Raw genomic sequence first — 11,539 nt, 5'->3', positions numbered from 1 at the left:
AAAAAAATTTATTAATTGATTTTTTTATATTTATATTGAGATATTTTAAAAAAATTTTGTAACATTTAATAATTAAAATTAATAGATAAATTAATTTATAAAATTTATAAAATTTTTTATAAAATTTATAAATTTTTTTATAAATTTTATAAAATTTTATTAACACTTTAACATATTTTTAAAATTGAGAACGTTATATCATATAAATTAAGTAAATTTACTTAAATAATTTTTCCTTTAACATATATATATATATACACACATATTATAACATGTGTAAATATTTAAAAAGAAAAATATGTTAAATTAAAAAAATTAAACATTTATAATAATTTATATTTATATATAATATTTTAAATATTGAATGATAAAATTAAATATTTTTAAATTATCATAATTATAATGAAAAAAAATTAAATTGAATTTGAAAATTTTAATAATAAATTATAATATAGTTTTTAAAAGACTAAATTAAATTTGTAAAATTTAATAACAAATTAGAGTAGTCTTTAAGATTTTATATTATATAAATAATATATATTTAAATGCTTATACTCAATATTATAAATCATATGTATATTTTTTTATATTTAAAAAATTTTACTTTCTATTAATAATATTCTAAAAAAATAAATATTATACATTTTAAATTATAAATTTTATTTTTTTTCATATTTTATGATTTTATTAATAATCTATATTATTATATAAAAATAAAAATAAAGAGTAAATAATAAAATTAGCAAAAAATAATATTATTATAATAAAAATATAATTTAAAAACTATTTTATTAATCAAATAAAATTTTAAAAACCATATTATAATTTACTATTAATTTTTCTAAATTAAATTAATCTTCTTGATTAAGGCAAATGACGAATATTTAACTTCACCATGAATTATCATAAACCTTAAAAAAAAAAATTTGTCCACCAAAAAGAAAAGGTTAGGCCGTGCTCGTGAATCCCAAAAAGCAGATGCTTAAGATCATAGGACTACCAAAAATATAAAATAGACCAATCTCAAGCAATCTAATTGAGACTTGCTGTTTCCAACATGAACCAGCTCACAATTAATACAAATTGGAACATGACAAGTCAACAGTTTGACAATTGAAGGGAAAAATCAACCTGGAGCAGTAGCCTTACAAGCCCTAGGTTGCTTCATTTAGCATCCAAACTGGGAAAAATGAGGAAATAATCCTGCAGCGACTACAATTCTAATTCATTTAATTATGATTTCAGTACCCTATCAACAGGACATATTGCTCATTTAACCAAAGCCTCTAGCTGCTGTAGGAGCTGCAACAAACACTGCTACACATTTAAGCATCCTTAATTTGCATTTGGCAGTCCTGATTCTAAGAGATGAGCAAGCAGCTGTCATATTTAATCCAGCATTTTTCAACACCACACGCCACTCATTGATCCAGCTGCTGCCATAAAAGAGATGAGAATTATCAGCTGTATCAACGCTGATTTCATGTAATACCGTACAAGAAACAAGGAACACCAAGCAAACAAAGCAAAGCCATAAATAAATGTCTTGCATATAAGAAATGTAAATCTATAGAAACATACAATTTTTGAGGCCCTTCAATCATTGCACTCTGAGATTAGGTCTTCTAGTTCATCAACGATAGCTTTGTAGCAGAAAAAATATTGCTCCTGTAGATGGAGAACTTAACCAGATAAAAAATAGAACTTAGGGAGGGGTAAATAAACAATAAGGGAAACTGGTGGTTCAAAATAAACAAATGAAAAATTTGGAGCCCTTTTCTCTATTAAGTAACCAAAAAAATGAAATAATGCCCCCCATCATGGGATGTAAATCGAATAGAGAATTGAAAGAAAGGAACTGTCTAGGAGGGGCAAAGGGGGAAGGAACACATGAAGAGATAGATACAGAGAAACAGTAATAAGAAATTCAAACAAAAATGAATTTTAGCAACTTTGATATTAAGTTTTTCTCAGTGAACCCGCAGAAAATCATTTATTTTTCCAGGGCTTGGTTCAGGAGTAACACACCATTGCTTTTGACTTGATTACCAGGTAATTCTCCAAATATTTGTCAATGATGTCTTCAGCAATAAAACTATACTTTCAGTATGCATTTATGCTTCTCATGGTATTAGGGACAGCACGTCAATAGGTCAACAAACTGAAATTGGTAGTCAAACATTTTTAGAACCCATGTAAATGAATTAAGAAAATCAAAGCTTAAGAAAAGATTAGGAAAAAGAATACCATTGTTTGAACCAACCCAACTCTCTGAGACCTAAAAATGGTAATGGTATTAGCAAGATCTAAAGCAGACATGTCTCCAACAAGGATTCTCTGGATTGTATTGTGAATAGTGCAGTACGTTCCAGTCCTACCAATACCAGCACTGAACAAGAGACGTCGTTTCAGATGTATGTGTGTTACTAATTTCATTTGGCATCACAAAAAGCAAGAGAAATCAGGTGAACCTGCAGTGGACGACTACTGGGCCAAGATTGGTTGGTACTTGGTATACCCTTTTTAAGATTTCACGAACAGCAACTGTGTCCTTGGGAACTCCATGATCAGGCCATTCAGGATACTGAACATGCAAAACAGACATTGGTGCCTTATCTGACTGCAACCAAGATAACAGACGAAAAAGAACTCACAAAATCATTATTTGTGTTGATTAAGATAATAAAATTATTTTCTACTTCTAGCTAAAGAGTGTATACGAGCTAAACTATTTCAAAATTAGAAAACTACTATAAATTAGGAGATGGCATGAGATGACTTGAGAGGGTGGTGTGAGTCAGTGTGACTGAGTGGTTGAGTGGATTTGAGAATAGAAGACTGGATAAAAAAGAGGGGTTATTCTAGTGACAGTGTTGTTATCTCATCATGAAATACTAGAATAAACAGAGGGAAATACTTGTAACTGAATGATTCCAATAATAACAAATGCAGAATTCTTACTTTCTGTCTTCTATTATTCCTTCTTTCTTTCTTTATTTTTCTCCGTTTCCTTCCTAATTTCTGTTCTTTTCTATGATTGAGCATCCTTCTCCATACCAAGTGCTATCAAAGCAAGGTTCTGGGAGGGCCTAGCTTCAAATTAGGTTGCAGATGTTTTTTTCTTTTTTGTCTTTCTTAAAATCCAAAAATCTGTGTATTTATTTCTTCCTTTTCTAATTCTCTGCAATATCTTCTTCCTCTTTTCCTTAATTTCTCTCCTTTCTAAGAACCGCGAAATTACAGTTTCTTCCTTGAATTTCTACTTTCATTCTTGAAAACCCCAAAAATATCAAAGGTCAAGCTAGGAGGGATCCCATTTCCATTTTTCTGTTTTAGGCCTCTGTTTTAATTTGGGTACTATCTGTTTGAGGTCTGCTTTAGGTCAGTTTTAGATCTGATTCTGACCTTTTTTATTCCTCCTTCAACCCTTCTACTCAATTTTCTTAGATATTGTTATAGGAAATAAATGTACAGATTTATTTCCTATAACAGAAATAAATCTTTTGCTTCTGTTACTTGCGCAGACACCTTCCGACCATGGAACTCACAACATTGGCAACAACAAGATCCTTCTATGTTGAAAGTAAAGAAGGATCCATTAAATGGCAAGAAGAGTGTTTGGAAAAATGGAATCAGAAATGGGAAAACTTTGAGAAGCCAATTCAAGAAACTGAAACCAACAACCACTGAATTGAGATTTCTTGGGGTAATGGCAGTGAATTGAGGAAGACCTAGGAAAGTGTGGCTAAGAGAGGAAACTGTCTCCTTTAATGACAAGATTTATGGGAATGGAGATGAGAAGTTGATTCAGAAGAACCAAAATTTTAAACTCTTGAACATTCTAATTAGTAAATCTTTGCAAATGAAGTAATGGTGCAAATGATGAGAATAATAAGGATTTTGGCTATGGTAAGGATTCTTATTCTTAAACTTCCCTCATAAATATAAGTTCTCAATAATTGGAGCTTTGAAACATTTAAAGAACTAAATTCAAGCAAAAACCTGGTTAGTATGACCACGGTCTTGCAATTCTTATGGGCAAACATCCAAAGTTGATGATGATGAAGAAGATACAGTTTTAGTAAAATTGACATTGGCTGAAAGTGATCTTGACTTGACCAATATACTGGACAACCAACTCATCTCAAGAGAAAAAGATCTGAAGGAGGGTGTTTTCTCCAGGAAAATATATTAGGTTTTTCTATGTTAGTGGAACTAATACTGCAGGAGAAGATTGAATGTTTATGAAGAAGATAGAGATAGAAAAGGGTTTTGGAGTTTAGGAGATACTGTAGTTGAGCTGAGATCATGTAGGCATATAATACCAAAGAGAATGACTTTGAAATTTGGAGGAGACAAAAGAAGAAAATACAATTTATCAATGGAGGAATTTTGCATTAATGATATGGTGGAAATGCCAAGAATGATGAGAATAATGCCTGCATTCTCATTTTTCTTTTCAAAGACTTGATGCAGATGGATACAGATTTAGCAAGCATTTCATTATTAGCTCCTCTTATTCAATTTTGGCCACAGAATGATTTTGACAAGGTAGGGAATGAACATTATGAATAAGAGATGCAATGAGCTCATTTGAGAGGGTGGTGTGACTGAGAAGTTGAGTGAATTTGAGAAAAGGAAATTGGAGGGAAAAAAAGGGCAGTTACTCTGTTAAAACTGGTAGTTATCTTGTTACACATTGATATTAGTATAAATAGAGGGAAATACTTGTACTTGAGGGATTCCTAAAACTAATAACACATGCATAATTCTTCCTTTCCCTCTTCTTCTATTCCTTCTCTCCTTTCTTTCTTTGGTTCCTCCCTAAATAATATTTCTTTCTGTCATTGAGAACCCCGCTCCATCACATAAACCTTAGACATGCAGGTGAGAATGCTAAGCTTGAAGGACAATGGAGCTAGCACATTCAAGGGCATTTGACAATTACTACGTGTAAAATTTGTTTGGTTTCAGGTCACATTCAACTTTCAACGGAAAATACATCTTTTTTTATTCCTGTTCTCTATTACCTATTCTTTACTCAATTTAGGTTGTATCTAATATCAGATTAACATACCATATGTGAAATGTTATAGGAGTAACATTCTTAAACCATATGTAGATCATACTGACACATTAGCCACAAGGAAAATATTTAAATCATAAAAAATTCCACAAAAGAAAGCCTTTCATGTTCGTCAAGTTACTTTTCTTATTCGATTTAGATTGTTTTTAATATAAGATTAACATACTAAAGATGAACATTTAAATAATTAAATCAGGCCTATATATCAGCCACAATGACAACATATAATCATACTCATCCCCTCCAAAAGAAAAACTTCCCATGTTTGTCAAAGGACATCTTGAATTACAGCCATCAATATACATGACAGCAACTTCGCCATTATTTTATACGTAAATATCTTTAAATTTTTACAGGTCAAAGCACCTCTATAATGAAAGCATTCTACATACATAGTACCTGTAGCCTACACCACAGTTTTATAATATTCCCACTGAAATGAGCAGGCTACAATTCTTCAAATCTGGTTTCTCCAAGAAAAAGGTGTCAAATATAACAATAAGACTAATTTTATTTGACCTGACTTGTGAAACTCCTAGCCTTCATCACATCAAACATACAGCCAATCAACTCTTAAAGATAAAAGAGAACCGGCAACACCCTCTCCCCAACTCCAAAAAGAGGCTCTAATACCACTTTGTAACAACCTGACAATGGGATCACTATCAGTCTTAGGGAATGGGATATCTTTATAGAGTGACATAAAGTTCTCTTGTAGAAATGTGCAGCGATAGGAAGAACCAAGATGCTCACTACAAGTAAATGACCAAGTATGATAAAGAAAGTAAAAGAAATAATGTCATAAAGATATCAAAAGTTTATACAAATAGAACTCGAATATAGAGGTTTTTTTTCTATCAAAACCAGTTATCTTGAAGGGGAAAAAACACTCCTTTGCACTTTCTTAGAATTAAAAACATTGTTTTGTGGGCCTTATGAGGTCAAGCATACAGTTCTAGGCTTGCACGAGTTCTGGAGGCTTTAAGCCGTCCCATTCTCTAGCACCAATACCTAACCTAAAATATTGACTAGTTTCAAACTATCTTACTCCCACACCAATCCTAGAAGCATCCTCCACTATAAAGGAGACCTCAAACAATTTTGGGGGCAATGAATACCATCCAACTTTACCACCTTCAACAATTTCCCTTAGTCTCCACATTCTTTTTGTCCTAAAACCATTAGATCACCTCCAAAACATAAATAACTAGGCTTCTATATTACTGAAAACTTCACTTTGATGCTAAACACAATTCACCTAGGAAATGTGATCCTCAACCACTTCCTAACTTCAAATATTAATATAGCCACCACACAATTCCTAGAAATCATCACAGCAAATAAGGACTTGAGAATACAAGTCCCCGAATTAAACTAAACAGGTTTACAAGAAAAGAAAAATAAAAATCCTGAAATTAATCTCCCCTCTTAAGCTACCACAATTCACAATGGTTTAAATATGGCAATCTCTCTTCAGAAATGCAACCTACATCACCTCACAAAGGTCTTTTCATATCTCTCCAGATTTAGGAGAGAATGGATTTATTGATTATTTGTTCAAGAATAATAACAATCTTATCATACCATGTCCATAAAGACAATGGAAAGTGAGAGAAAAGGTGGATCCAAATGAAATGACCTCTGCCTCTTTCATAGCTAATACCAAAAGATTCTTAATTTGCTTCACTTATCATTCCAGCTCCTTTCAGGATCCAAAATTTATCACTGCATGACTTTCTAAAACCTAAAACCCATTTTATACACTATAATATATGATAACAGTCTAAATATCCACAACAATCTTTTACATTAATTCCTTGACCTAAATAATGTCAATCTATGAAAACAAAATAGATACTTTTACTAATATGTCATCAAACCATCAATACACTGAGAGACACACTGTAATACCCGGCTAGACTCCGGTATCGGAATTCCTACCGTCCGGTGGAATCTCGGATGTCGGAGACCTCTAGAAGGGGTAAAACCATGTTTTCATGAAAGGTTTTAATGTTTTTGATGTTTTAAGTTGAAAGGAAATGAGTTTTTGCATGAAAACAACCTTTAGGGGAAAACTCAGGTTCGGCCGCCGAAACTCGAAGTTCGGCCGCCGAACATGCATGCGTTTCGGGTGTGCCTTAGGCCCCCGAAGGCATAAGTGAGGGAAGTCCAGGTTCGGCCGCCGAACCTCAAGTTCGGCCGCCGAACATGGCATGCATGCGGAGGCACTTTCGGCCCCCGAACGTGGCATGGCCAGCCACTATAAAAGGGTCCCTTAGCCGAAAACGGGCGAGCTTTTTCCCCCATTTTCGGCCAAGGTGAGTTCTCCGCCGTTCCTCACCGATCTTTGATGTTTTTCCTCTAGATCTTTCAAGTTTTTCATTTGTTTTAACTTTGTTTTGAAGATTTTCGAGTTTAAAGCGAGTTTTGGAGCTTGGAGGTTCAAGAACTCAAAAATCTCCCACCTCCGAGTTTAGGACGTCTCTCTCTCGATCTTCAAGAGGTAAGAGCCGATCTTAAGCTCATTTCATGTTTAAAGTAAGTTTTATGCAAGATTTATGGGGTAGAATGCATGTTTAGCTCATAGTTAGGTTTTTGAGTTAATGTTATGTTTTGAGCAATGTATGTTGGATTTGTGTGTTGTAGTTGGGGTTTAAGTTAGTTTGAAGCCCCTAGGAGCCAATGTATGTATATTTGCATGTTTTGGTTGAGCTAAATGCATGATTGGAAGTTTGGAGGCAAATGTGCTTAAAGGAGCCAAGTTTCTGCCCTTTGGCAGAAACCAGGTTCGGCAGCCGAAGGAACTTTCGGCCGCCGAACATGGCTGGGGAGGCAGGCCTTTCGGCTGCCGAAGTTGCCCCCGAAAAGAGACTTTCGTCTCTGTCTGGGACTTTCGGCCGCCGAAGGTGCCGCCGAACCTGCCCTGTTCTGCCTTCCTTTGCATGTTTTTGCATGATTGTTTTGAGGTGTTTTAAGGGGTTTTTGGGGGATGTCTTAGAGTTATGTTCTAGTTATTTTGGTCCCTCATTTGAGTCCACCTGTGTAGGTTCGGACCCGAGGAACCGAGGACCCCAGCAGTGAGTCCAGCTGCTTCTGAGTCAGTAGAGCTTCTGCCAGAGGTGAGTAGAATAAACCTTTATGTTTTTAAAGTAAATGAATTATACATTTGAGCATGTTCATGCATCATGAATGCCATGTGATGAATTAAGTTGTTTGCATTAGAATTCACGAAAATGTTGCATTGCATTTATGATGTTGATGTGGATTGGTTATTGAATGATCCTTTAGTCCTCATATGGTATGATGATGCTACGGCATGATATGGTATGGAAGTCCAGGTTGTACCCATTCTACGTCCCTGGCACTATGTAAGAGAAAGTCCAGGTTGTACCCATTCTACGTCCCTGGCACATTGGTATGTATGATATGTTATGTTAAGAGAAAGACCGGTTGTACCCATTCTACGTCCCGGCACTTTGGAATGTAGAGGACTATTGGTGACAATACCATCCAAGATGTGATTTGTTGTGATGTGTTGCATTACATGATGGCATGAGATTTAAATGTTGTTTTCTATCATTCTGCTCACTGGGCTCTAGTAGCTCACCCCTTTTCCCTAATCCCCCAGGATTGCAGGTACGGACTAGACAGAGAAGTCAAGAAGAGTAAAGTCTTGTAATGTAATAGTTAGAAAGTGGACATGATAAATTGTAAGATGATGTAAAACTGAATAGTCATGTAACGTAATGATATTGAGGTTCAGAAGTGTGCTTGACCATAGTTATTGTAATCCCTTTTTGGATACATGATCTTAATGTTTATTAATGACTATGTTTAGCCAACTCAACACATGTATTGCCACCCATTGGGGGCATTGAAGAGATCCCACAGAGGGGTCAAGTTTATGATTATGATTATGTTTAGTGCATGCACAGGTTGAGTTTGGCGTATGAGAAATGAATGAAAGAAAAGTTTTAAATTTTTATGTATAATTGTTGATCATGTATGGGGTTAAACAGGTTTACAGGTTGCATGTCAGGCTTGTTACGGGTCCCGGCGGCCTTAAGTCGACCCGGATCCTAGCGCCGGTATCGGTCCGATTTTCGGGTCGTTACACACAGAACAGCTAGTTTGCTCATTAGAAGAATAGTTAGAAGACAATCCCAGGAAAATAACAAAAATTACCAAATGTTCTAAATTCTCAATTGTCAATAATAATCATGACAAGTTCTCCAATAAAATACCTAGACGACATAGGTATTTCTAGTATGATATTAATCCTCCTAATATTATGATTAGGAATTCCAAAGGAAGAAAACACTAATTCAATAGAACTAGGAAAACAAAACCAATGCTACTATCTAAACAAGAGAATTCCTAGATAATCAAAATACTACTTCCTAATTAAATTTCCTTAATGATGGAAACTTAAACCTTTTATTTGATCTTAACTTTACAATTATTACATAAAATAATTCTTAAATCTAGTTTTCCTTACCACATCAAACATATCATACTGCACCTAAATATTTTATTATTTTCCGCTGGCCTAAAGAATCCACATATCACCATCAACAATGCTTCAGTTGACTTACAATGATACTGACCTCTTTATAGCTCACCTCCAAGTTGCGCAACACTAATGAAGTGTTAGTAGTTTCCATCCATTTAGTAACTAGACATATATTTCCAAAATCTCTAGGACCATCTTCTGCTCGAAAATAATCTCCACATTTTGCAGTCTGCATAAACAACATATGAGAAGCGATGAAAAATCATTAGATCTAAATATGAACAACCTAGAAAGAAAGCGCTTTACTCAAATGAATTAATACTCAGATCCTTTGACAAGAAATCTTATATGAAATTTTACTACAGCATATCAATTTTCCAACAGAGTTTTCAAGTATTTAGCACTTATAAACAAAATTCAAAAAAGACATCTAATCCCAAAAAAAAAAGCTAATATAAAAAAAAATAACTAAATTCAAAATAGGCAGATGCAACATAGTGAAAATGGTCATTAATTGCTCTAGGAATAATCATACATGATTTATTAGAATGAATTATATTTCTAATTCAACTTAAGAAATCGAAGTACCTTGTAATTGTCAACTAGCCGCGTAAGCATCACAATCACAGGGCAATGATACTGGATTACCATCTCCCAAAAATCTTCATAGGTGTGTGGCAGTGGACCCTTTGTGGCTATAAACTGAGAAATGCTTTCAGACGAAGAAGTCTGCACAAACAAAAATCACTGGATGTTACACAATCAGGAATCTGATTCAAGTACTTCATCTGGATTCCAAATTAAAGACAAAATAAACAACCATAGGGTAAGTAAATGTTCACCATGATAAAGCTTGCATTTATATATCCCTTAGCAGATGGTCTATAATCCTTGCATTGATTAAGAACAACCCTAGTTTGGTCAACTTAAATTGATAACATAAAATAATGCTAATCAGTAGTGCTCATCTCCAGGAATGGTATGAGTAGCACATACTCGCAAGAGAAAATTTGTTAACTAAAATTCTTACAAGGAACCACATCCATATAGCGGTTTTTGCTCAAGTTGACCGTATCAAGAGCCACTTTGCAGCTTCTAGCCATTTGAGATGGTGTTATCCTAGTAACCTGAAATCATACAAGAATTGAATTCATTTCAACATTATCAAACAACTTATGCAACAAGATTATGGTCTTCATGCTTCAGAAAAAAAAATCGCATTTACAGATGTTTAATCAAAAGCCGCATTAGGACCTTAACCCAATTTTTCCAATGAGCAAGTGCAACTGCAACTGCACCTCCTATATGGACTCCTAATAGGGAATTAGTTGATATGGCTTTATATTTCTATCCAATTAAAGTTCTTCACTACTATGCTGAAACATCAATTCCAGTTTCCAAAGAAACCAACAAGGCTTTCGCTTAATTATATATAAAAAGAACCCCAAAAATTAACTTTTACTTGCTTTATGTGCTTGTTTAGCATTGTGATTTGCTTTTCAGCAACAAAAAAGGAAAAAAAATAGAACCTGCAAATGAGCGAACTCTTGAGTGATTCATTCTGGAGTGCAGAGCTTGTTCTTGAAGAATTGGAGAGCATCAGAGCTATACTTAATCTGATCCAGCGTAAGAGAGAGTCCGGGCGTAGAATCGGAAGATAATACGAAAGGAGTAGCGCAAGAAGATGAAACGTCTACCGGAAGTGGATTTCCGGCGGAGGAAGCGGCCATGGCCGATCTCCGGTGACGGTTGGACAGATCGCGGTTGCAAATGAAGTTACCCAGTTGTGCGTTTTAAGTTATTTGATAGCGGATTGGTTGGACGGGTTCGTGTTCCCGATTTTGTAGGGTAGAATGGCCTGCGTTGCGGTCACGATCCGGTTTCGAATCAGAATCCGGGGTTTCAGAGCCGGGCAGGACTGGGCTCTAACACTTGAACCG

The 11,539-nt window shown here is 34.7% G+C and overlaps 1 pseudogene; it reads right to left on the bottom strand.

The window, feature by feature from the left end:
* Positions 1 to 1,008: 1,008 nt before the first annotated feature.
* LOC110609843 lies at positions 1,009 to 11,538 on the bottom strand (annotated as a pseudogene).
* Position 11,539: the final 1 nt, after the last annotated feature.

Source organism: Manihot esculenta, chromosome 2 (genome assembly GCF_001659605.2).
Source record: "Manihot esculenta cultivar AM560-2 chromosome 2, M.esculenta_v8, whole genome shotgun sequence".
Lineage (NCBI taxonomy): Eukaryota > Viridiplantae > Streptophyta > Magnoliopsida > Malpighiales > Euphorbiaceae > Manihot > Manihot esculenta.
The sequence above is the reverse complement of the archived record's forward strand: the minus strand, read 5'-3'. Positions and strand labels throughout refer to the sequence as shown.